Below are 15,091 nucleotides of genomic sequence, written 5' to 3'. Positions count from 1 at the left end.
GCTTTTGCATTTTAGCTCAGGAGGACTTGCCTATCTAAGCCTGTGCAGTTGGGACTTGTGTTCTGGTCCTCAGAGAATTTGGTCCTCAGGGAAATCGCACGGAAATGCCACTTTGCTCCTGACTCAACTTTGATTTATAAACTGTCCTCACACAACCTCAGAGGCAACCTTTTTTTTTTTTTTTTTACCAAACTGTAAAAATTCAGTTTGTTCTGCATAACTGCACTGATACTCTACTTTGTCATCCACTGCCGCATTAATCTGCAGCTTTGTGTGAGATGAGAGCGGGCTGCTCTCGGACAGAGGGACGCAGGGCTGTTAAACCCAGTCACATTAAAGGCATAAGTCAGATCAGGATGACTGAAACACCGCTGTGTAGGAGCTCCCTGTGTGTCCCAGAGACCACAGGACCTCTCAGAGCCCAAAGAGACTGCTTTACACTGCAGTCATCAACTGTGCACTTGAATAAGCTGCTTTTTAAATGACCTAACACTTATGAGCTGAATGAATGGATGAATGAATGAATTTATTTGAGAATTTTAAAGTACATGAAAAGCCCTCAAGTGCTGATTGCGCTGATTGTACTCTTTGCGCAGTTTGGAGAAGTGCCTCAGGTTGTAAACAGGAGCAGGGTCGCCTGATTGAGAGCCTCGGCGAAATAGCGTGCAGACCTCTTCCTCCGTAGTTTGGTGTGCGCTGGAACTTGCCATTGAGCCATAACACGGTCTTCTGTCGCATGCTGCAGCAAGGGGTTCTATGAAACCCTCGCTGGTTAAGAGATCATTAGTGTGGTTGCCTTTGCCTTTGGCATTGTGTTGTTCAAACGAGGTTTCCTGGGGACTTAGTCACCAGAAAGGATATAGCACTGGCAACAGGTCATAGCTGAATAAGGAAGTGAATACGATAAAAACGCTATTCCAAATGCAAAATTACAAATGAAAACGCTGTCAGCTAGGTATATCAACAAACACATGGCTTAGGCATACCCAGAAGTCCTCAATAATAATAATAATAGTATTTCCCAAGAAATTACGAAAAACCGTTGACAACGTTTCGCCAGGTCTTTGACTGCTAACCTTTTATACGGTCTATGCTGCTAACACAGGGTGAATGCGATCATGAGAAAACTTTCGGTTGACCTATAAAACGATATTCCAAAACCAAAATTAGACGTGTTATACGTGGTTAGAAAGCTTATGCTCTCACCTACTGAATAAATGAATTCTCAATCAAGCCAGACTGTACTAAAAAGGGCAACAACGCCGTCAACAACACGTGTGCAGCAGCTTCTGGTCCGGTCTTTACTCTAGAAAACGATGTCAGCTTGTAAGACTTGTGTCCGACACGCACTTCCTGTTTGTGGTGGAGAGAGTGAGGAGTGTTTGGAAAAGTTTGTTACAGGATTGTATCATGCTTTCTAGTGTGTATTTGATATTATTTTGGCTTTTTCGTTTAAACAAAACACCGATATTACAAGTAAGGTAAGTCTTCTTTGTTGCCGTTAGGGGACGGAGGGGCTTTTCCACTGTTAAGCACTCGGCTACCAAAACTAGCCGGTTATATAATTGGGCCTCCTCCTCGCTGAACGCAGGTTTTTTTCTGTGGGTTTGAACCCCCCAGGAGCAAAATATTATTGTTGTTAGATAGTTTGCCCTTATTGTTACATGCTAACATTAGCTGTAGTTTCTTATAATAATACAATCTGATTCCGGGTAGGTTTTGGTTGTAGTCTGTTTTGAGATAAACTAAATATTTCTTAGCAGAGGGGTGCCTCCAGTCATTGTTATTTAGTAAAAAGCTAGCCAAGTTAGTTGATTATAACCAGAGGGATTCCACTCCGGGTAGTGCTTTTCAGTGTTATTAATTCAACGCTTAACGTTAGATAGTTAAAAGTGCGTTATTTTTATGTATTTATTTATTATCTGGTTTCTGCTGCTAGTTGTCCGGAGCCACCTGGGCACCTTTAACTTGAGGGCTTGGTGTCTCCGTCTCGGCATTTTTACATACTAACATTAGCTGTAGTTTATTATAAATTTATTCGAAATTTTTGGGTGTATTTTGTTCTGAGATATAATTAAAATATTTCCTAACACAGTTGTTCTTTCAGTCAATGCTACTTAGTATAAAGCCAGCTAAGCTAGTTTATTATAACTGGTAAGTTCGTTTTCTTGTTACTTATTCAGTACTTAACGGTAGATAAAAGTGCCTTATTTATTTATTTATTATTTTATTTTATTTTTCCTCTCCGGTTTCTGTTGCTTGTTGTCCAGACTCCAGAGCCACCTGCACGTTTTTTAAAGTGTGGTCTCGGTGCTTCCGTTTCGGCAGTAACTTACTCTAGACATAGGGAGAGAGAGCTGGATAGTTAGGCGGTAAATATGTGGCCGAAGCTGTGTGAGGGTTGCTTCTGGCTCCATGTGGGGTAGTGGGGAGTATTACATATGTGGGTATCTTCCATAATTATAAACCTTGCTGCCAAGTCTCTGGCATGTACCACCTCACGGGAAATTGTGCAAACTTGAGGAGATCAACAATTATAATAAACTCACAGGAAAACAATAGTGGTTCAAGCTGAACCACTAATAATGCGCTTTGGGCTTGAACCACTAATAACACTGCACTGCAGCCATTACCTTTATTTTAAATTTTCAAGATTAAAAAAAAACAGATTTAAGCCAAAATGGCTTATTTCCACTGTGGTCCTCTTAAACACTAAACAGAGAAAAGAACCATAGAAGCAAATAGTGACATATACAGCCAATACAACAGCACAGCTGAGATGAGGCAAAGGCTTTCTATGGGCTTCTCTCATTCATGGTTCTGCTGAAAGACAGAATGGCATTGCAAGCTCAGCCTTGGCCACTAAGGGCATTGCTTGTACTGGACTTCAGTGATGTGGCTGGGTAATGTAAGGCCCTGAACCCTGACCTCTGAACTCTGACCTGACACTGCCCTGGCTGCTGGGGCCTTGATAACATCAAACACTGCATGTGTGGAATGTCTTCAGTCTGTTGTGTGCGGGTGTGTGTGTGTGTGTTTGCTCTGTGCTGGTATACTTGGACATAACTTGGTCGTAAAAAGTGAAGCTTGCTGCACACTTTGTTCTGTGTTAATCTGTTGCCCTTTGTGCTTGAGAAATGTTGTAATATAATTTCAAGTTTTTTAAATGTACAGTTGTGCTGGGCTCACATAGTGCTAATCCATCAGTCTCTCCTCCTCTATCTCTCTCCCCTCAGTCCGTCCTTCCCTCTGTTACCCATTTTTCTCTTTCTTCCCCCCTCTCTCTTCCTCTCCATCTCTGCCCCCTCCCTGTCTCTCGCTCCCTCTCTCTTTGTAAGCCTCAGTCAGGCGATGGTGTGCTCAGTCTCTGGACTGCTGTGGCCATGCCTTCGTGGGTGGCAGTAATTCATACAGAGCCCCCCCCCCCCCGGCCCTGTGTTGTTTAAAACCTGGCGGCGGGGCCATTTTATGAGTGTGGGAAAGTAGCGCCCGGGTCTTGGCACAGGGAGTGGATGATGGGTGTGAGAGCCGGTCCCAAACGCAGCCGGACCCAAACACAGCCCGTCCCAAACGCGGCCCGTCCCGAACGCGGCCCGTCCCGAACGCGGCCGGTCCCGAACGCGGCCTGTCCCGAACGCGGCCTGTCCCAAACGCGGCCGGTCCCAAACGCGGCCGGTCCCAAACGCGGCCGGTCCCGAACGCGGCCAGTTTACCTCACGGCTGCAGTAAAGAGCGTTTACTGGTCCGGTGTGTTTAGTCTGCTGGGGCCTGGCCCAGCACGGCGGGGGGGGGTGCGGTTTCTCAACCCAACCTTCTATCGGGCAGCGTGGCCCTGCCCCCATGTCCCCGCCCACCCCCCGACCCGACAACACGCGCCCCCCACACACCCCCACACCAGTCGGCTGTACGGTCTGTCTGTCTGTCTGTCTTTCTCTGTCCATCCGTGCCTCCGTCTCGCTTTCACTACTGTTGTATAGAAGAAATGTTTTCCCTGGAGAGAGTGATATCAGAGGACGTGCGTGTGCGTGTGTGAGCGTGAGCGTGAGCGTGAGCGTGTGCGTGAGCGTGTGCGTGTGCGTGAGCGTGAGCGCGTGCGCGTGCGGCTGGACCCCTCAGTGTGTGTGCAGTGTGTGTGTGTGTGTGTGTATGAGTGTATAGTGTGTGTAGTATAAGTGTGTGTGCGTGTGGCTGGGGCCCCTCAGCCCAGGCTCCAGGGGCCACTGTGCCCTTCCTGAGGAAGCAGGGTCCCCTGCAGCGGCTGCCAGCCCTGCTGTGTTTCAGAGCTCACATGTTAGGACATGGCTTTCATTAATCTCTGTGCACAGGAAGCGCAAAGGCAAACAGAGAGCCCAGGGCTGCAGCCCCTTACCACCCAGGCACACAGCCCCCCCCCCCAAACCCCCCCCTTCTCCCTGCACCCCTGACACACATAAACAGCTCCACACCGCCCGACCCCCACCCCCACCCCCACCCCAGGGACCCACCGCTCCACGCATGTTCTTTGTTCCATCTGTCTAGGCCCCGCCCCTCACGTCTTCAGAAGCTTTCAGTGGTCTGGTTTCTGCTCTCTCTGCTTATTAAAATGGCCGTTTGTATTATTGGAAAAATGCGTCGCTCCAAGCAGACATTCGCTGTGAGCCCAACTGTTTGCAATAAGGCATTCCTTCACTAGAGCTGAGCTGAGCTCACAGGGCAAATTCTTACCTTCCCGAGAACAGAACTCTTCATATTTTTTAAAATGCTTGAGCCAAAAGGTCTTCAGGCGATTGCACATGTGAAGTCAAAGTGTGGTTGTGCTGCCCCTGTGCTGGCCTGTGCTGCCCTGTGCTGCCCTGTGCTGGCCTGTGCTGCTGCTGTGCTGCCCTTATGCTGGCCTGTGATTAAAATGATTATGAGTATGATAATAAGTTATGTTTTTATCATACTCATAATCAGTCATAGACAAACCCTTTACAGTATGATCAGACTATGACTGGCCAAGCTGCTCAGGTGTTCCCCAGGTTAGCTGCGTCCTGATCAGCAGAACTGACCCAGTGGACCAGACTAGCCTGACAGAACCCAAACCTGGCATGAGGAGGGCGGGCCCAGCCTTCCTTTAGTGTCATGACAGCGCTCTACTAACATAAGACTAGTAACCCCCTCTATCTGCCCCGCGCTCTGAGTGGACTGCTCTATCTGCCCCACCCTCCTGTCCTTGGGGCAGTTTATCTCCCGACGCTCCGCCCCTCCCCTGCAGGCTCTCTGCTTTAAGGACAGCACCCCCAGCCAGATAACCGGAATATTCCGGATTCCTGGTCTGTAAATACCTGTGATAAAGCAGGCGCTGAATTCATTCAGTTGCGCTGGACATCTCTGGCAGGGGCAGTGATTAATGGGTCCAGACTGCCCCCCCTCGCGCCCCCCCTCGCGCCCCCCCTCGCCCCCCCGGCTCACGCACGTCTGATCTCCCTCCATCTCTCAGCGTTTGCCAGGAGAGCCGTTCTGCCCCCGGGGCCAGGAGCACAGGCCCGCCAGGGGGCCTGCAGCCAAATGATGCAATTTGACAATAACCATTTCAAGAGCTGTGTGTGTGTGTGTGTGTGTGTGTGCGTGCGTGTGTGCGTGCGTGTGTGCGCGCGTGCGTGCGTGCGTGTGTGTGTGCGCGTGTGTGTCGGTGTGGGGAGGGGGGGGGGTGGGTATGCTCTGCTAACTTGGCCTTGGGGTGATTTGTTGCTACTTCCTGGGAGTGAATTTGCAATCATGTAGAAATCAAAAGGAAGCAGTGCGGAATCCAAAAAAACTAATTTGTTTAACGCATAGTTGTTAGTTGTGGGGCAGGAGGTGTAGTGTCTTAGTATCTTACTAATGGTAGTACCTTTTCATGAGTGTGATTGTAATTGTTTGCTCAGTAGATGATTTTTTAAGTTTTCCTTGAAGTCCTGTTGTTGTAAAGCACTTCCGAGGTCCAGTCAGGGGCTTCAGCACTCTGTGTACCTCTCTCTATAACCCGTCCTCTGTTCCTCCTGAGTTTTAAACCTCATTCTCACTCTGCCTTCCCTGTGCTGCAGCCGTGTGTTTGGCTGTGTTCATTGTGTTGTAGTGATGAGAGCGGGTGGGTTTGGGTGGGTTTGGGTGGGTTTGGGTGGGTTTGGGTGGGTTTGGGCGGACAGGCTGCGGCTGTCTGCAGGCCCGGGTGGGTTTGGGTGGGTTTGGGTGGACAGGCTGCAGGCCCAGGGCCAGATCCGGCTGTCCCATGTGTTGTTTACATTAGTGGCAGCAAGCGTGCGAGTGATGTATGTCTCTGGGGCAGACTGACTGCAGCCGAAACACGGCCCACTCCTGAGAGCCTGCCACCCGAAACAGGGCCGTCCTGCTCCAGAGCCAGATCAGAACATCGGCTCTGCCACCCGAAACAGGGCCGTCCTGCTCCAGAGCGAGATCAGAACATCGGCTCTGCCACCCGAAACAGGGCCGTCCTGCTCCGGAGCGAGATCAGAACATCGGCTCTGCCACCCGAAACAGGGCCGTCCTGCTCCGGAGCGAGATCAGAACATCGGCTCTGCCACCCGAAACAGGGCCGTCCTGCTCCAGAGCCAGATCAGAACATCGGCTCTGCCACCCGAAACAGGGCCGTCCTGCTCCAGAGCCAGATCAGAACATCGGCTCTGCCACCCGAAACAGGGCCGTCCTGCTCCGGAGCGAGATCAGAACATCGGCTCTGCCACCCGAAACAGGGCCGTCCTGCTCCAGAGCGAGATCAGAACATCGGCTCTGCCACCCGAAACAGGGCCGTCCTGCTCCGGAGCGAGATCAGAACATCGGCTCTGCCACCCGAAACAGGGCCGTCCTGCTCCGGAGCGAGATCAGAACATCGGCTCTGCCACCCGAAACAGGGCCGTCCTGCTCCGGAGCGAGATCAGAACATCGGCTCTGCCACCCGAAACAGGGCCGTCCTGCTCCGGAGCGAGATCAGAACATCGGCTCTGCCACCCGAAACAGGGCCGTCCTGCTCCGGAGCGAGATCAGAACATCGGCTCTGCCACCCGAAACAGGGCCGTCCTGCTCCGGAGCGAGATCAGAACATCGGCTCTGCCACCCGAAACAGGGCCGTCCTGCTCCAGAGCCAGATCAGAACATCGGCTCTGCCACCCGAAACAGGGCCGTCCTGCTCCAGAGCCAGATCAGAACATCGGCTCTGCCACCCGAAACAGGGCCGTCCTGCTCCGGAGCCAGATCAGAACATCGGCTCTGCCACCCGAAACAGGGCCGTCCTGCTCCAGAGCGAGATCAGAGCATCGGCTCTGCCACCCGAAACAGGGCCGTCCTGCTCCGGAGCGAGATCAGAACATCGGCTCTGCTCCAGCTTCAGCCTCTGGTCCCAATGGAAAAAAGTAGTGTAAAAATAAATAAATATATATATATATATATATATATATATACGAAAAAATTTTCACGCAATTGTTGTGAAACGGGGTCTTTGTTTTTGCCGCGGGTGATTTTTAGGGGGGGCTGTCATGGTAAGCCCAGTGACCTGCTGGGGGCCTGCGGACACCAGCCAGTGAACAGGGGGCGGGCCGGAGACGGAGGGGTCCCCCATGCTCCCCCCCCATCGCAGCAGAGTGGTACAGTCCTACCTGTGAACACCTGTGTGAATGTGGGGGTGAAGGGGGACCCCATGGCCTGCATTGTGTGCTCCCTGTATCCACAGACCAGGACTACTGGGTACAGGACGGGGTGCTGGGGTAGTGGGGTGGTGGGGTGGGGGCACTGAGTGGAAACAGATTTTGGGAAGAAAAAGTGAGAGGCAATTTATTTAAAACAGAGGAAGTACGGGACCGTACCCAGTCATGTTCCTGCTGATTGATTAAGAGTGTGAGGCGGCTTGGTGGGAGAACCCCTGAGCTGCCCCCCCCCCCCTCCCCAGGCCCCCCCCCCCAGTCCAACGCTCTGCTTCAGCTCAGCTTCTGAGAGTTAATTTTACACAGTTACTGCAGCTCAGCTTCTGAGAGTTAATTTTACACAGTTACTGCAGCTCAGCTTCTGAGAGTTAATTTTACACAGTTACTGCAGCTCAGCTTCTGAGAGTTAATTTACACAGTTACTGCAGCTCAGCTTCTGAGAGTTAATTTTACACAGTTACTGCAGCTCAGCTTCTGAGAGTTAATTTTACACAGTTACTGCAGCTCAGCTTCTGAGAGTTAATTTTACACAGTTACTGCAGCTCAGCTTCTGAGAGTTAATTTTACACAGTTACTGCAGCTCAGCTTCTGAGAGTTAATTTTACACAGTTACTGCAGCTCAGCTTCTGAGAGTTAATTTTACACAGTTACTGCAGCTCAGCTTCTGAGAGTTAATTTTACACAGTTACTGCAGCTCAGCTTCTGAGAGTTAATTTTACACAGTTACTGCAGCTCAGCTTCTGAGAGTTAATTTTACACAGTTACTGCAGCTCAGCTTCTGAGAGTTAATTTTACACAGTTACTGCAGCTCAGCTTCTGAGAGTTAATTTTACACAGTTACTGCAGCTCGGCTTCTGAGAGTTTCCATGGCGATTAGTCTTTATGAGGTCTGATTGGGAGTCGGTCCAGTAAAGCTCACAGAAGCCGCCTGTAGTCTCCGCTCCCCCAGATCTGTGAGGGACCCACATCTGGAGGAAAAAAAGCCAGATCGAGGCTGCGAGCCGAGACCCCCCCCCAGACCCCCCCAGAACCCCCACCCCCCGCATCACCCCCGGGAGGGAAGTCTACAGCCCTCGTTTCAGGAGTTAAATATAGAAACAGCAGCCGCTCCACAGCTAGCGATTAGCATTCCCCTGCAGCACCGTCAGCGGTCCTCAAACTGCTGGGTTTATTGTGCAGTTTGTCCCTGCAGCTCAGTGCAGGTTTGTGCTGGGAGACTCGTGGTTTCTCCTGAGGTTGACTCTGCTTGCGTTGCTGTTGTGCTGCTGCAGCCACCTTGTTCAGGGTGCTCTTTTTTAAAGGCTGCAGAGACCCAGCTCTGCCCAGCTCAGATGCAGGTTCTTGTAAGGTTACCTGGCGTCGCTGTGGGGCAGAATTAGCTCAGCCTGTGTGTGATTCCGTGTGTGGCCTCTGGAGGGCAGCAGAGGGCTCCATTGAATGGAAACGCCAGGGTCTGTGCTGCGCTCTCCAGGTGCACTGTTGCTGTCTCTCCAAAGTGTTTCCCGGTAGATTCTACTCTCTGCCTGATCCAGGATCAGTTTATCCAGCCCAAACCGCATCTCCCGCCTTCATGCGCGACCTCCCAGGCTGCCCTGGGACCAGCACTTGAGGTCAGGCTTGGTCATGTGACACCCTCACTTCCGCATCTAGTAACCTTCCCTCAACGTTGCCGTGACGCCGCAGGGACGTTGCCGTGACGCTGCAGGGATGTTGCCGTGACGCTGCAGGGACGTTGCCGTGACGCCCCAGGAACACGGTGTTTTCGCCAGGCGAAGCTGAGGGCAGCAGGCAGGTCCGCTCACGCCCACCTGGGCCTTTCCCAGATTTGATTTATCACAGTTACACAAGAATGAGACACAGAGACACCAAACATGAAATCTAAATACAAAAGGAGGAAAATGGGAATATGGCTGTGACGGTGGGGGGGATTAGACTGGGGGCTGGGAAAGGGTTAACATGATGTAATAGTGTTGCTATGGAGCATGGAGTAAAAGATTTCACAAAAACACTGTCTTAAAAAATGGGGAGGTAGAGAGAGCGAGAGAGAGAGTGGGGGAGAGAGAGAGATTTAAAGAAGAAAGCCTGGAGCTGAAGCAGCTTCGGTGCTCCATGGGTGTGGGGGTTCGCTGAGCGGGCGGCGCCACCGTTCACGTGCTTCTGCTGAGTGTGTGTGCGTGCGTGCGTGCCTGCGTGCGTGCGTGTCTGCATGCGTGCGTGTGTGTGTGTGAGTGTGCGTGTGTGTGTGCTTCTGCTGAGTGTGTGTGTGTGTGTGTGTGCTTCTGCTGAGTGTGCGTGCGTGCGTGCGTACGTGTGTGTGTGGGGTATGGGGGGATATCACTCAAGCTGTGTGTTCCCGACCCCCTAAATATAAACGGGTGTCACTGCTGCCATTTTGGGGGGGAAAAAAAAACACCTTAAACACTTTATCCAAACTTTAATTCTCAGTAGCAGCAACAGAACAAAAGTTATTCAGTTTTGAACCTGAATTTTATTCAGTCCTGGAGTTAAACATGACCTGGACCATCCAAGAGACAAAAATATGCATATGGATGTGTGTGCGTATGTGTGTGTGTGTTTTTGTGAATGTGACATTAAGCTGTCAGAATGTACTCCAAATGTACTTTAATTAAATTAACAGATAGATGCCTTCTGGTGCTATTTATTAACAATGAAAAGTTTTTGAATCATTAGGAACCTCAATTAATATTTGTGACATGCATCAAATAGACAAAATGTGAAAATACACTGAAAGGGGGTGGGGGGGGGGTGCAGGCTTCCAAACTATTCCACACGAACACAAACCACCCAGAGCTGAGAGAGATGTCCCAGCGAAGCAGGCAGGAGTCTCTAATCACTCCTTCAGATTTCAGCCCAAAACCATGAGCTACTCCTGCAGGAATGAGCCCATCTCCACAGCCCACATTCACCCCCTCTACACACACTCTTATACGAGTGAGTTACAGGAAACAGCCTATAGCGGGGTTACACACATCGTGGACACACCTTTTATGCAGTCCCACTGCAGTTAGCTCTCTGCCCAGCCGCACTGATAGAGCTAAGTAGCGCCACAGGGCTAGCTGAATCTCAACACGTTCTTTATCTCCTGGAGGGACGAGAGTCCGCGTTCATCTGGTTTATTTTGACAGGGATAAATGTTTGTGTTTATTGCAAAAGTAACATTGCATTTGACATTTTAACCAGGTCCGTCCCAGGTCTGTCCCAGGTCTGTCCCAGGTCTGTCCCAGGTCTGTCCCAGGTCTGTCCCAGGTCCGTCCCAGGTCCGTCCCAGGTCTGTCCCAGGTGCGTCACAGGTCTGTCCCAGGTCCGTCCCAGGTCTGTCCCAGGTCTGTCCCAGGTCTGTCCCAGGTCTGTCCCAGGTGAGTGCATTTAGATCAGTGGCGACGTCACAGGGGGCTGGCATTCAGTGCCACAGTTATCCTGGCTTGGCTTAATGAACACTAAACATAAGCGCTAGCACAGGCTCTTCAACATGCTGTCCTCTTCCACAACTGTGCTCACATAAATACGCATGAGCCAACTGCCACAGCCTGCCTGTGGGTCGGCCATGTTTGGAGAGCACGCCCAGATCCACAGAGGACACTGCAGTTTTGCGACGGGATCTTACACATTTAAAAAAAACAGGGTGATGAAAGTCAGTAATCTTATGATATTTTTTGTGTTGGAGACGGTTCCTTTTGTAACCTTGTCCTTATACAGGAAACCCTTCTTCATCGCTGTTATTTTCATAAGTTATGTTTCACACGGTTATACTGATAAACCTAGAAACCCCTATTACAGAGAGACTCCACCTAACTGAATGAAGTAACAGGTTTTTAGTTTTTTTGGGGGGGGGGGGGGGGTTCCTGAGGTCTGAGTCTCCATTCAGTCTGAGGACAGATCGGGCTTTTAGAGACACGCTGCGTGTTTGGGTGGCGGGTCGGAATGTTCAGCAGGCTGCGGAGCTCCCCGGTTCTCAGAACACGTCCTGTGTGAGGGTTGGGTTAGGGGCTGGGGGGCAGAGGCCCGGGACGCGTCCTCAGAGAGTTCATTTAGAAACAGAGACAGGGCCGGCTTCAGCCCAACGGGGCGCGGCCGCCTTCGAGGAAAACTCACAAACCTGCGGCTTTTTCCTGTTTAACCCAGGAGCCGCTGTTTCACGCACATGCTCAGTGCGTTCATACTGAAACCCGCGTCTGCAGCAGCCAATGGGAGTCTGCTGAGGAATCCAGCCCTGCACAGTCATGCATTGAAGTGTCTATTGATTTACATTCACGGAAAATGGAAACATAAACAGATTATAGAGCACTGGAATTCCTCCTGGAAATAGTTGTGGTGTTTTGATAGAAGCCTTTTAGCTGATGTCCTTTCTCTCTCTGTTTATTTTTCTTATCCCAGAGGTGTGGAAAGCGAAATCAAAATAAATAAATAGATAATAATTCTGTCTCACATAAAATAACTAACAGACTTCAAGTCAACAAAAATAAATAAATCACCGACGTGGCTGACATCACTCTTTCCCTGTGCAGTTCCATAAAAAGACGAACACTGAGATGTTTGAGCTGAAGGAGAGATGGGCTCTCAGGCTGGTTTGGCTGTGAGAGGATGATCCCGTTCTTCCACAGCCAGAACCCCGGGCATGCAGGCAGAGTTCAGACTCACTGGGCACCACGCTTACCACAGCAATACCATTACTGGGCATGCAGGCAGAGTTCAGACTCACTGGGCACCACACTTACCACAGCAATCCCATTACTGTACCAGCAGCTTTCACCAGGATGGCCAGCAGACTGACCGAACAGCCAACAAAATGCTGTTTAGTTTTGATTAACTCACACCTGCTAACCGAACAGAAAAATGCGATGATTTATGATTAATGCAACAGTTTGGAAAGCAGAGCTGTGCATTAGCTGCATTTTGCCGTTTCAGAAGTGGATGATTTGTAACCCTAATTTTGTGTTTTGGAGAAATTGTGCTATGGTTCATTTTGGCACAAACATTCAGCATTCCATGTGCGCGGTTTAAATGCACTCATCTGTAAACCCATGAGGTAATAAATTAGACTCAGACTGTCGGGGTGAGGTGCACTTCAGAGTGCTGATGGAACTTAACTCACACCTCAGATTTAAACTTCCGGGAGATGTGTGGTTGCAGAAAAAATTGATTTTGTAAAGTGCATTCAGATGAAAACCACTCCCCCTGCCACCCCTCTCATGTTTATAACCCAAACACTTCACAACCTTTTATTTTCCCACATTCCAAAGTCGGGCGAGCTGAAGGTTTACTCTGAGCTCTGGGGTGCTGTGTACCATCAGTCTCACAGCTGGGACATGGAGCAGACCCAAACAGCTGACCTCATGCAGATACATTACCCTTCACCCTTCAGGCTGCTCGGGACGTCCAGCGTGCTGGGGGATCGGGCGGAGGATGGGGGCAGAGGTACGCGAGTAAAAACATCCTGGGAAAGGACTGATCAGCGACGCAGTCCTAGATTGATAAACGGGCGAGTGCAGAAGCGTTTTAGTGTCGGAGAGAGAGCGGGCTGGCAGGGCCGACCCGAGCGCTCTTAATAGGGATTAGCGCTGTGTAAACATCCGCTGCAGCAGAGACACGGAGGTCCGCCGCTTTGAGGAGCCGTGTTCCCCGCCACGGCGTCGGGTGGCGGCAGCTGCTGCCCCTGCCCTCGCTCTCTGCTCGCTCGCCCGCCCGCGTGCCCCTCGCTCTCCTCCGCTCGCCCGCCCGCGTGCCCCTCGCTCTCCTCCGCTCGCTCCCTCGCTGTCCTCCGCTCGCTCGCCCGCGTGCCCTCGCTCTCCTCCGCTCGCTCCCTCGCTGTCCTCCGCTCGCTCGCCCGCGTGCCCTCGCTCTCCTCCGCTCGCCCGCCCGCGTGCCCCTCGCTCTCCTCCGCTCGCCCGCCCGCGTGCCCCTCGCTCTCCTCCGCTCGCTCGCCCGCGTGCCCCTCGCTCTCCTCCGCTCGCTCCCTCGCTCTCCTCCGCTCGCTCCCTCGCTCTCCTCCGCTCGCTCGCCCGCGTGCCCCTCGCTCTCCTCCGCTCGCTCCCTCGCTCTCCTCCGCTCGCTCCCTCGCTCTCCTCCGCTCGCTCGCCCGCGTGCCCCTCGCTCTCCTCCGCTCGCCCTTGCTGTGTGACTCCTGGCGACGGCTGCGCGAGGTGGAAGTCCCCAGTCCCCAGTCCCCGTTCCCCGGTCCCCGGTCCCCGGTCCCCAGTCTGATGCGTTTCTGGGCGTGACGCGGCACAAGGGGATAAATCCGATCAGAAGAATGCTTGGATCTGCGCGCTGGCTGGCGCAGGCTGCTGAATGTGCAACACCACAGCTATGCAGTGGAAAAGCCTGACTATAACGCTAACGCTAACCCCAGCGCTAATGCTAACTCTGACCCTTTACAGTTAGCCGCTAATGCTAACTGTGACCCCTTACAGTAAGCCACTAATGCTAACTGTGACCCCTTACAGTAAGCCGCTAATGCTAACTCTGACCCCTTACAGGTAGCCGCTAATGCTAACTCTGACCCTTTACAGTTAGCCGCTAATGCTAACTCTGACCCTTTACAGTTAGCCGCTAATGCTAACTCTGACCCTTTACAGTTAGCCGCTAATGCTAACTCTGACCCCTTACAGTTAGCCACTAATGCTAACTCTGACCCCTTACAGTAAGCCGCTAATGCTAACTGTGACCCCTTACAGTAAGCTGCTAATGCTAACTCTGACCCCTTACAGGTAGCCGCTAATGCTAACTCTGACCCTTTACAGTTAGCCGCTAATGCTAACTCTGACCCTTTACAGTTAGCCGCTAATGCTAACTCTGACCCCTTACAGTAAGCCGCTAATGCTAACTGTGACCCCTTACAGTAAGCTGCTAATGCTAACTCTGACCCCTTACAGGTAGCCGCTAATGCTAACTCTGACCCTTTACAGTTAGCCGCTAATGCTAACTCTGACCCTTTACAGTTAGCCGCTAATGCTAACTCTGACCATTTACAGTTAGCCACTAATGCTAACTCTGACCCCTTACAGGTAGCCACTAATGCTAACTCTGACCGCTTACAGTAAGCCGCTAATGCTAACTCTGACCCCTTACAGGTAGCTGAACTGCTGGTCTAACCTGGGCACCTGCAGTTCCTGACAGCCGCTCACACAGGCCAAACCCAGGTACGGGCCGCAGGTGTTCATACCTGGTCCATGTACAGACTTTGCGTTGTCATGATAACCCCAAACACATCGCTCCTGCAGCCAGGTGAGAGGAAACCGACAGACCCTGACACCCCCCCCCACCCCCCCCCCCCCCCACTGGCAATTAAAGTTAATTTCACAAGAGTCTACAAACAGACCCTGCGGATTGGTTACCCCCCCCCCCCCAAAGTGGCTGGGAGTGTGTCAGGTTTCACATGGAGGTCACAGGGTGGGGGTTCCCCTTGATCTTGG

This window comes from Anguilla anguilla, chromosome 19 (assembly GCF_013347855.1).
Source record: "Anguilla anguilla isolate fAngAng1 chromosome 19, fAngAng1.pri, whole genome shotgun sequence".
Taxonomy (NCBI): Eukaryota; Metazoa; Chordata; class Actinopteri; order Anguilliformes; family Anguillidae; genus Anguilla; species Anguilla anguilla.
The sequence above is the reverse complement of the archived record's forward strand: the minus strand, read 5'-3'. Positions refer to the sequence as shown.